The sequence below is a fragment of the Megalobrama amblycephala genome, linkage group LG7, assembly GCF_018812025.1.
Source record: "Megalobrama amblycephala isolate DHTTF-2021 linkage group LG7, ASM1881202v1, whole genome shotgun sequence".
Classification (NCBI taxonomy): Eukaryota; Metazoa; Chordata; class Actinopteri; order Cypriniformes; family Xenocyprididae; genus Megalobrama; species Megalobrama amblycephala.
Window position 1 is genome coordinate 1300079 of NC_063050.1, and position 9128 is coordinate 1309206.

The window sequence follows — 9128 nt, forward strand, 5'->3', positions numbered from 1 at the left end:
TCAAACTACCCTGTACAATGACCTTGTTCAACAAACAAATCTCATACCTGCTGCTTGCAGTCTATATGATGCAGCCGTACAATATAAAACAGTCTGTAAGCATAAAACAATCAAAAATCGAAGAGCTTCAAGTATCATCAAAAGCTTCACATAACATGACAGGTGCATTATGGAATACTCTGCAAACGTAACACTTAGTTCCTGTTCATGAGCTTGGCTCTCAGTTTCTTTCACCTTTGGACTTTCTTCAGTGGTGTCAACATCTATACTGTAGACTGTTGTCTGGAGGAATGTGTACATGTTGCTGAGAGCATCATCAGAGCTGAAAACGAAGTGCGCTTTAAAAAGTTCATCAAAGGCTGCCAACGACATGGTTCCCTTACATGGAATGAGCATCGGGTCAATCACAACGTAGTAACTGCTGATGGCCCACATGTGAGTTCCTGAAGCAAGGAGATATGGCTGGCGATGTCCCTCCAGTTTCTCCAAGTGTTCTTACTACGCTGCCGATTCACTGTAGGAAAAATTACATATCAAATTTACATAATACTATTCTTACTAGTTCAGGGTTTCTGCAAATATCATTAAAAGTAATTTAATGTTCTTTAAAGGGTTAGTTCAACCAAAAATGAAAATTCTGTCATTTATTTCTCACTCTCATATCATTTCATACCCGTAAGACCTTCGTTAAACTTCAGAACACAAATTAAGATATTTTAGTTGAAATCCGATGGCTCCGTGAGGCCTCCATTGACAGCAATGACATTTCCTCTCTCAAGATCCATTAATGTACTCAAAACATTTAAATCAGTTCATGTGAGTACAGTGGTTCAATATTAATATTATAAAGCGACGAGAATATTTTTGGTGCGCCAAAAAAACAAAATAATGATTTATATAGTGACCGATTTCAAAACACTTCTTCAGAAAGATTTGAAGCATAATGAATCAGTGTATCGAATCATGAATCGGATCGCGTGTAAAAAGTTGAAATCACATGACTTTGCCGCTCCGAACAGCAGATTCGACACGCTGATTCATTATGTTTCGATGCTTCCTGAAGCAGTGTTTTGAAATCGGTCATCACTAAACAAGTCATTATTTTGTTTTTTGCCACACCAAAAATATTCTCGTGGCTTTATAATATTAATATTGAACCACTGTACTCACATGAACTGATTTAAATATGTTTTTAGTTACATTTATGGATCTTGAGAGAGGAAATGTCATTGCTCCCTATGGAGGCCTCACGGAGCCATTGGATTTCATCAAAAATATCTTAATTTGTGTTCAGAAGATGAACGAAGGTCTTACAGGTGTGGAACAGCATGAGGGTGAGTAATTAATGACAGAATTTAAATTTTTGGGTCAACTAACCCTTTAATGCCATAAACGACCTTAGCATTTTTTATGAACTTTTGAATTTTTCTTCATCTTACTGGAATTAAAACTAGGAATTGATAAGCATAATCGGAATCAGAATCGATAAAATTCAAAAGATACACAGCTCTATTAGTGAGCAGAAGAGACTTATTTAAAATTTAAAAAAGTAATGACTTTTAATTCTATTTAAAGGTTAGTTCACCCAAAAAATAATGTCATTACTCAGCCTCATGTTGTTCTACACCGTAAGAGGCTCCGTGAGGCCTCCATTGAAAGCAAAGCCACCGAACTTCAAGATCCAGAAAGATACTAAAAACATATTTAAATCAGTTCATGTGACTACAGTAGTTCTACCTTAATATTATAAAGTGACGAGAATTTTTTTTTTTTTTGGTGCACAAAAAGTAAAGACTTTAACAATATCTAGAGATGGGTGATTTCGAAGCACTGCTTCAAATCTTTTTTTTTGAATCACTGGTTTAGAACGCCAAAGTCACATGATTTCAGCAGTTTGACAAATGATCCGAACCACTGATTTGAAACAAAAGCTTCGAAGCAGTGTTTTGAAATTGGCTATCACTAGATATTGTTGAAAAGTCACTGTGACAAGCAGGGCGGGGCGAGAGACGTGAGGGAACGACGCAAGGCCGGTGACATGAGCGATATTGAGCGTCAGCTGTATGTTGCACGGGTCTCTTATCTCTCACCGAGGAGCTCCAGAAGCATTAAAAAGGAGGAGCGATGACAGTGAAGGACGAGAGAGGATTAGGTCTGGACTTTAAGTTATGTTTTATTATGTTTGTGTGGGTGGCAGTTGTCCGTGAGGAACTGCCACCATTTTACTTTTGTAAAATGCCCCACCCTGCTTGTCACAGATGTTATTTTTTTTTTTTTTTTGGTGCACAAAAATATTCTCGTCACTTTATAATATTAAGGTTGAACCACTGTAGTCACATGAACTGTTTTAAATATGTTTTTAGTACCTTTATGGATCTTGAGAGGTTCGGTGGCTTTGCTCTCAATAGAGGCCTCACTGAGCCACCGAATTTCATCAAAAATATCTTAATTTGTGTTCCGAAAATGAACAAAGGTCTTATGGGTGTGGAACGACATGAGGGTGAGTAATAAATGACATTATTTTCATTTTTGGACGAACTTTAAATAGAATAAAAAGTCATTAATTTTAAGACCCCTTTTTTCGTGAAATCTATTTAATGACTTTTAATGCTTTTCAGTGCCCCGTGGAAACCATGTAGTTTGTCTACCCACTAAAAATCACAAACTGTAGCCTGGCACATACCTTGTGAAATACAGCTAGATGGTTCATGACCTGAGCTGCGCTGATCTTCAGTTTTTTCTTTTTTAAATGTTGTGGTGGCAGGATATGCAGAAGCAGCAAAAAATATGTCATATCACTGTCCCACTCTAAAAAGAAAAAAAGTGGGTTTTTTTCCCCAATCCGTGCATCATTCATTCACTCATTTTTCTATATAAAACCAAAAATCAAAAAAAAAAAAAATAATAATTTTATTTTCCTTTTTAAATCCAAAATGAAAAAAACTGATAACGAGCCCTTAAATTACATTTTGGTTTTCTCACTGGATGCAAGTGGCTTACCGGAAGTGAATGTTACGCGCGCGAGGAAAGCATCAAAGCGAGTGACATGGCCGGACTGAAGTAGTTAATAATACATATTCTAAAATACAATAGTTAGAAAAATATGAGACTAAATAATTAATAAATATAAATGTGCATAAACATATACAATAAATGCAATGTAAAAGCTAAGGAAACTGAATCATCATATAGAATATATAAAGTTGCTAAAAATAGTGGCCATATATAGTGTTTATGCAAAAGTAACTAGTTATTATTATTATTATTATTATTATTATAGCTACATGAATTATTGCACTTATTGAAAAGTCACATTTTTGTTAGGGCAATATATTTATATTGTCCCTTAAAACTGTACTAAAATTTCGTATTTTGCAAGATCAAAAGCTATGGAAGCCCGTTTCCGCCACTAAATAAAAAATAAAAAGAGTAACTGCGACTTTTTATCTCAGAATTCTGACTTTTTTCTCACAATTGCGAGTTATAAAGTCAGAATTCTGTCATATAAACTCGCAATTGTGTGATAGTCAATTCTTTGAGAATTTTTTTTCCTAAGTCAGAATTGACTCTATATCATGCGATTGCAAGTTTATATCGCAGAATTCTGACTTTATAACTCGCAATTGTGAGAAAAAAAGTCAGAATTCACAGATGAAAAAAGTCGCAATTACTTTTTTATTTTTTATTTAGTGGCGGAAACGGGCTTCCATAGCTTTTGATCTTGCGAAATACGAAATTTTAGTAGTTTTAAGGGACAATATAAATATATTTCCCTAACAAAATATCTTTATTAATTCATGCATTTTATTTAATTACATAAATTAATAAAGATAATGTGACTTACTTTTCAATAAGTGCAATAATTCATGTAGCTATAATAATAATAATAATAATAATAATAACTAGTTACTTTTGCATTAACACTGTATATGGCCAATATTTTGAGCAACTTTATATATTCTACATGATGATTAAGTTTCCTTAGCTTTTAAATTGCATTTATTTATTGTATATACGTTTATGCACAATTATATTTATTAATTATTTAGTCTCATATTTTTCTAACTATTGTATATTAGTATATGTATTGTTAACTACTTCAGTCCGGTCATGTCACTCGCTTTGACGCTTTCCCCGCGCGCGTAACGATCACTTCCGGTAAGCCACTTGCATCCAATGAGAAAACCAAAATGTAATTTGAGGGCTAATTATCCGTTTTTTCCATTTTTAATTTGAGCACAAAATTGAAAATCAGAAAACGAGTTGTTTTCTGTTTTTTTCATTTTGGATTTAAAAAGGAAAATTAAAAAAAATATATATATATATATTTTTGGTTTTATATAGAAAAATGAGCGAAAGAATGATACACAGATTTTTTCCCCCTCCCTTTTTTGTATTGTTGTCACACGAGCGCTCTGAAATTAATACCTGGGTGATCTTCTGAAGATTCATCATGATACTGATTCCTGGCAGACTTCAGCAAACTGTGGAGCACTGAGGTGGTAGTAAGGTCAAGGTTCTCTGCTTCTCTGATCACCTTTTCCTTATAGAATGTAGGCCACTTCTCCAGCAGTTTGACAGCTGTTTGTGGACCAAAGAGGAGTCTAAAACCTTGAGCTATCTGCAGAAACACAAACAAAAACTTCATATTTCTGACAATCATATACTAAGTTCAGAGATATTAACTGTAATTGAAAAAAAAAAGGATGCCAATACTTACCAGATCTTTAGTGTCCAGCAGCCTTGGAAACACTCTGAGGATGGTGTGTGATTCATCAGGAAGGATTGTAGATGGGTGATCACCAGTCAACTTCTAAGGATGACAGCAATATCTTTCTACCCTGTTTAACAAATGCACTTACAAATAAATAAATAAATAAATTGTATGAAAGATATTCACAAAATTTATATGTACAATACTTTTACAATACATTTCTTGTGCAGAATTCATAATAATCATATTCCTTTATAGGACTTTAACACACTTAAATATCTAACTTCACATGGTTATGTTAGCCTCATGGCAACTTTACAGATAAAAAAAAAAATACTTACCTGAAGAAGAAAATTTTAAAAGTAGTGTCTCATGATCCGGTTGGTTCCTACACAAGAGAACGTACATCAAATGTATTGTTAAAATAAAGTAAACGCCATCAGAGGTATTTTATTAGTTTATGTGACACTTATCTCCAATGATAATAAGTGATTAACGTTGACGTTGCTGAATAACGTTAGATAGCGTGCGATATTACACAAACAAAACCCCGGAAATAGCTGCCCAATAAAACTTTAAAATCTCTCTTACTCGAGATGAAAGCGAGTGATAGAAAATTGTGTCTCAAATAACTGTAATTTTATATTATTGTTGGAATCATCCCTCAGGCCGGCTTGGACGCCTCCGTGGCAGAGCCGTTGAAAAAGGCCTCTGATCCATGGGCTAACGTTATGTTCAGCCTGCAGGCCGTATGTTCGACACACCTACCATATCAACTACTCCGATAAACTTCATGTTTGCACAAAAAGAGCCATATAATGCAAGCACAGAGTAAAACGCTTTCCTTGAGAAACTTATTTGTAACAGACAGGAGCAATATTTAAAACCGCTTCAGATGGCGCACACCCGCCTTGTGTAACGAACAAGGACAAATACATCATTTGCGCGTTAATACATCCCCGTATGTAAAAACTAACACTAAATTAATAATTTTGATAGAAGATGTCCATTAAACGCAAACTTTAAAGTAGCTTTAACTCACCAGTTGTCGTTTCTCATCCTCCGCATGGCACGAGAAAATGGCGTCTGGAAAAATCTTTCAGCGAGATCGCTGAATAAATGCCCGGATGTTGCAAATAACACCAGGGGGTGTTGGATACCTGTAACTCTGTGATAACACTGAAGCAAACAAGCTTTTAACACACTGATAGTGTTAATTTCTCTAAATTTTACACTATAACTTCAACACTTTACTCTAAATTGGCTTAACACTTGAAATTTAACACTGATGAATTTGCTGTGATCTGTTCCTTATAGAAATATGTGTAGAGTGTGTAGAGTTAGCTTTTTACACAACTGAGGAAAGTTCAAATCCACCTTTTTCTGAACTCATTCTTCTCCCTTTTCCAATTGCATATCAGCTCGAAGTGATGTTTATTTTATCTGTCATATGATCAGGAGCGAAGCTCACTTAGACTTAAAGTAAAATTCCATTGCTATACAGGCTAATCAATGGGGCTAGTCATTTTGTATGACATCATTTTGTATGACATCCATTGCTACACTTTTGGATGGTGTAGTTCAAAGGCTGTATTTTAATCAACAGTGGTGTTTGTAAATTTGAGTTTTCTACCTAAACTCTGCAGCTATCTATCTGTAGAAAACTGTACCGCAGGTCCAATCAAACTATCCTTTTCTATAGAAGGGTGTCCTAAAGGAAGATTGGAAGGCTGACAACAAATTTGACAATGCCGACTGTGATCTACAATGTTTTAATTTAGGTGGCAGGTAAACAGCTAACTGGGGTCTTACATGGGCCTTGACCTCTACAGCGATTGTCATGGGCATGCAGAATGACACAAAATTGTCTGGACAATTGAGACTAGTTGGTCAAATCTTAACGGGAGTTTGACAACTGATGAATCCTTCTTCGGCTGAAGGTGAAGCCTGACAACATACAGGGGCTGAGTGTCTGCTAACTCTGACGAGCATGTTCAGTTATGGGCTACCCCCCTTTCCCTGGTTGTTCTCCACTGAGATGTAAGGTGGAGGAGGAAGGGCCCGACCTGGTTATGTTAAGGAGACCAGGTCTGTGTCAGCTGAGATGAGCTCCTCTGACTTACGATCTTTGAGGGCTTCAAGGAGTGTAACGAATGTAGCGGTTCGTACAGTTATTAATCAATTTATGGATGAAATATGAATATAATAATTCATAAGGTTATGAATAAATTATGATTCATATATCGACCCAACGGGGAATTAAACATATATTGTGAATCAATTACAACGAATTATAATCAATTACGTATATGATTAGTTCTGGTTTAGTAATTATTTAGAGAAACTGTTCGTTTGTCCAGCAAACTAAGTCCCTCACAGAATATTATAAACAGAGTTATTTTCTGGCCATGAAAATAACTAAAGCATAAAGCGATCGAAAAACGTTAAAGTGACTTGGTTTTCAGCTGAAAGAACAAACAGAACAATCGAGCGTGAATAACGTTTTAATAAATGCAAACTACGAATACAGAGGTTATACATCTAAATATATATACAAGAATACACACCTATGTACAAGAGTGGAAGTAGAGAAGGAAAGAGAGAAGGCAAGTAGCAAACTCACAACCAGTCCTAGGCCAGCACGGAAATCAGTTTCATCATCTAAGATTGAGAAACGGCAGTATACTTGCATTGGTTGCGTGTGTCGAATTTCAGGTTAGCGCTGGTGCAGTTCGTTGGCTTCCTCCGTTCCGCGGGAAGGTTCGAACTGAGGACTTGAGAGTGAGTTTCGCTGGAAGATGGCGGTCCCGAAGCTGAGCGCGATGGCAGCGCGTGGTCACCGGAGATGTCCGGGAAAAACGTGCACGAGAGGCTCGTGAGACAATCGGGGAGAGCCGGGAGAGAGAGCCGGAATTGTGCGTCTTTGCTTTTATGACAGATAAGCCGACACACCTCCTTGAGGTGGGGTAGCCAATAACATGGGTGCAAAGTTGGCGGGAAAGCTTTTCCTTTGCTTGGCCTCACGACTTAATCTGCATGATTTATGACTATCAGTTCAGATCTCCAAATGGAGTGTGTTCTTCACAGTATCATTAAACACATAGAAAAATGCATTTGTCAGCGGTGTGACATATCTCAGTAAATAGCTCGTGTCCGGAGCTTTACGGAGAGACCAAACTCGACAGATCATAAAGGCATAGACAAGAAGTTATGGTTTACAGACAGAATTCCACTATTAAAATGCACACTAGCACAAATACACTCATTTAAACACTAGGAAACATGCATAGGCCCTAAAATATATGAAATATATATTTCAGCATAGTGGTAGTTTGCAAATACAGTTCAAAATGTATGATTGTGTGTTTCTGTGTGTGTCTGTGTGTGTGTTTTTGTGTGTCCCTGTGCGTGTGGGGTGTTGGAATGTGGATCTGGTCAGTCTCTGGGGGGGGGTGCTCCTTTTGAAGTCACCAAAGAGAGGAAGTTGGACTTTACTGTTTACCATCGCTTGTCCACAAAAGTGTCAAGTGGGCTCATCTTATGGCAGACTATGCGGAGCCGAAATGGTTTTACAACCCAGTCCAGCATGCTAAAAGCGTTCTGAACATTCCCAAGTTTATTGATTATCCTGATACGTGTGCATATGCTACAGACCCCCCTTCGGCCAACGAAGTCCCCGTGCGGACTTCGTTGGACGGTAACCAAGTTCGACGGCACATGGATCCGGATGGTCACGCAGCAGGTGGTTCCTACTGGTCCTTGAGGGAGGGCCGATAAGCACTTGTTCATGGACTCTTGCATCCCTTTGATCGCTTTGGATAGGATGAAGGCCAGGCCCAGGGCGAGTGTGTACTTGATTACCATGGAGAAGCGACGGACTGTGTTGACAGCAGCCCAAGCTTGGGCTTTAGGTGAGCTGGGCAGGACAAGCAGTCGTGAGAGTGCTTGGCGGGCTGCATCAATAGGAGTACTGTCACTTAGCTGGGACCCCCCTTTGTCAATCCTCAGTTCCATTCCTGGATCTAAGGTGTGATGGTGATCCCTGGAGGAAGCTGGGATTTCCAGTTCTGACTGGTCCTCTTTGCTTGAGAGACAGTGCACTGCCAGATGGCTGCGATAAAGGATGGGACTCAGGGGTACCTGGATCCTCTTACTTGGAATGGGCAGGCCGACACGAGTGGCGGTGTTGTGCTGATTGTAGATTAGGATGGCAGCATGAGTGGGGGTGTGGGCGAGCAGTCGATCACCCACAATCTCGGCTTGTGCTCTGCTGACTGGGGTGCGAGGCTTGGCCTCGGCAGGGCAGCGTGTGTTGCTGGTCATAAGCTGCAACCGGCCCATTCCTTCAGTGTGGTTTCTGAGGAAGAGCTGGTTTGGGCAGAAGTACAGCAAGTCTTTGGTGAAACCACACCTG

General features: G+C 38.2%; 1 long non-coding RNA gene across 4 annotated transcripts; it reads right to left on the reverse strand.

Annotated features, from left to right (window-relative positions):
* Nucleotides 1-496: 496 nt before the first annotated feature.
* On the reverse strand, nt 497-6016 carry LOC125271061. Of its 4 annotated transcripts, none has more exons than XR_007185508.1 (6): nt 5757-6016; nt 5056-5102; nt 4721-4841; nt 4429-4621; nt 2684-2808; nt 497-514 (listed from the first exon to the last, which is right to left on the reverse strand). It is a non-coding gene; the product is annotated as an uncharacterized LOC125271061 (long non-coding RNA). The 4 variants fall into 4 exon arrangements; XR_007185510.1 differs by having other exon boundaries at nt 499-514; nt 2684-2740; XR_007185509.1 differs by lacking the exon at nt 497-514 and having other exon boundaries at nt 2430-2740.
* Between the last annotated feature and the right edge of the window lie 3112 nt (nt 6017-9128).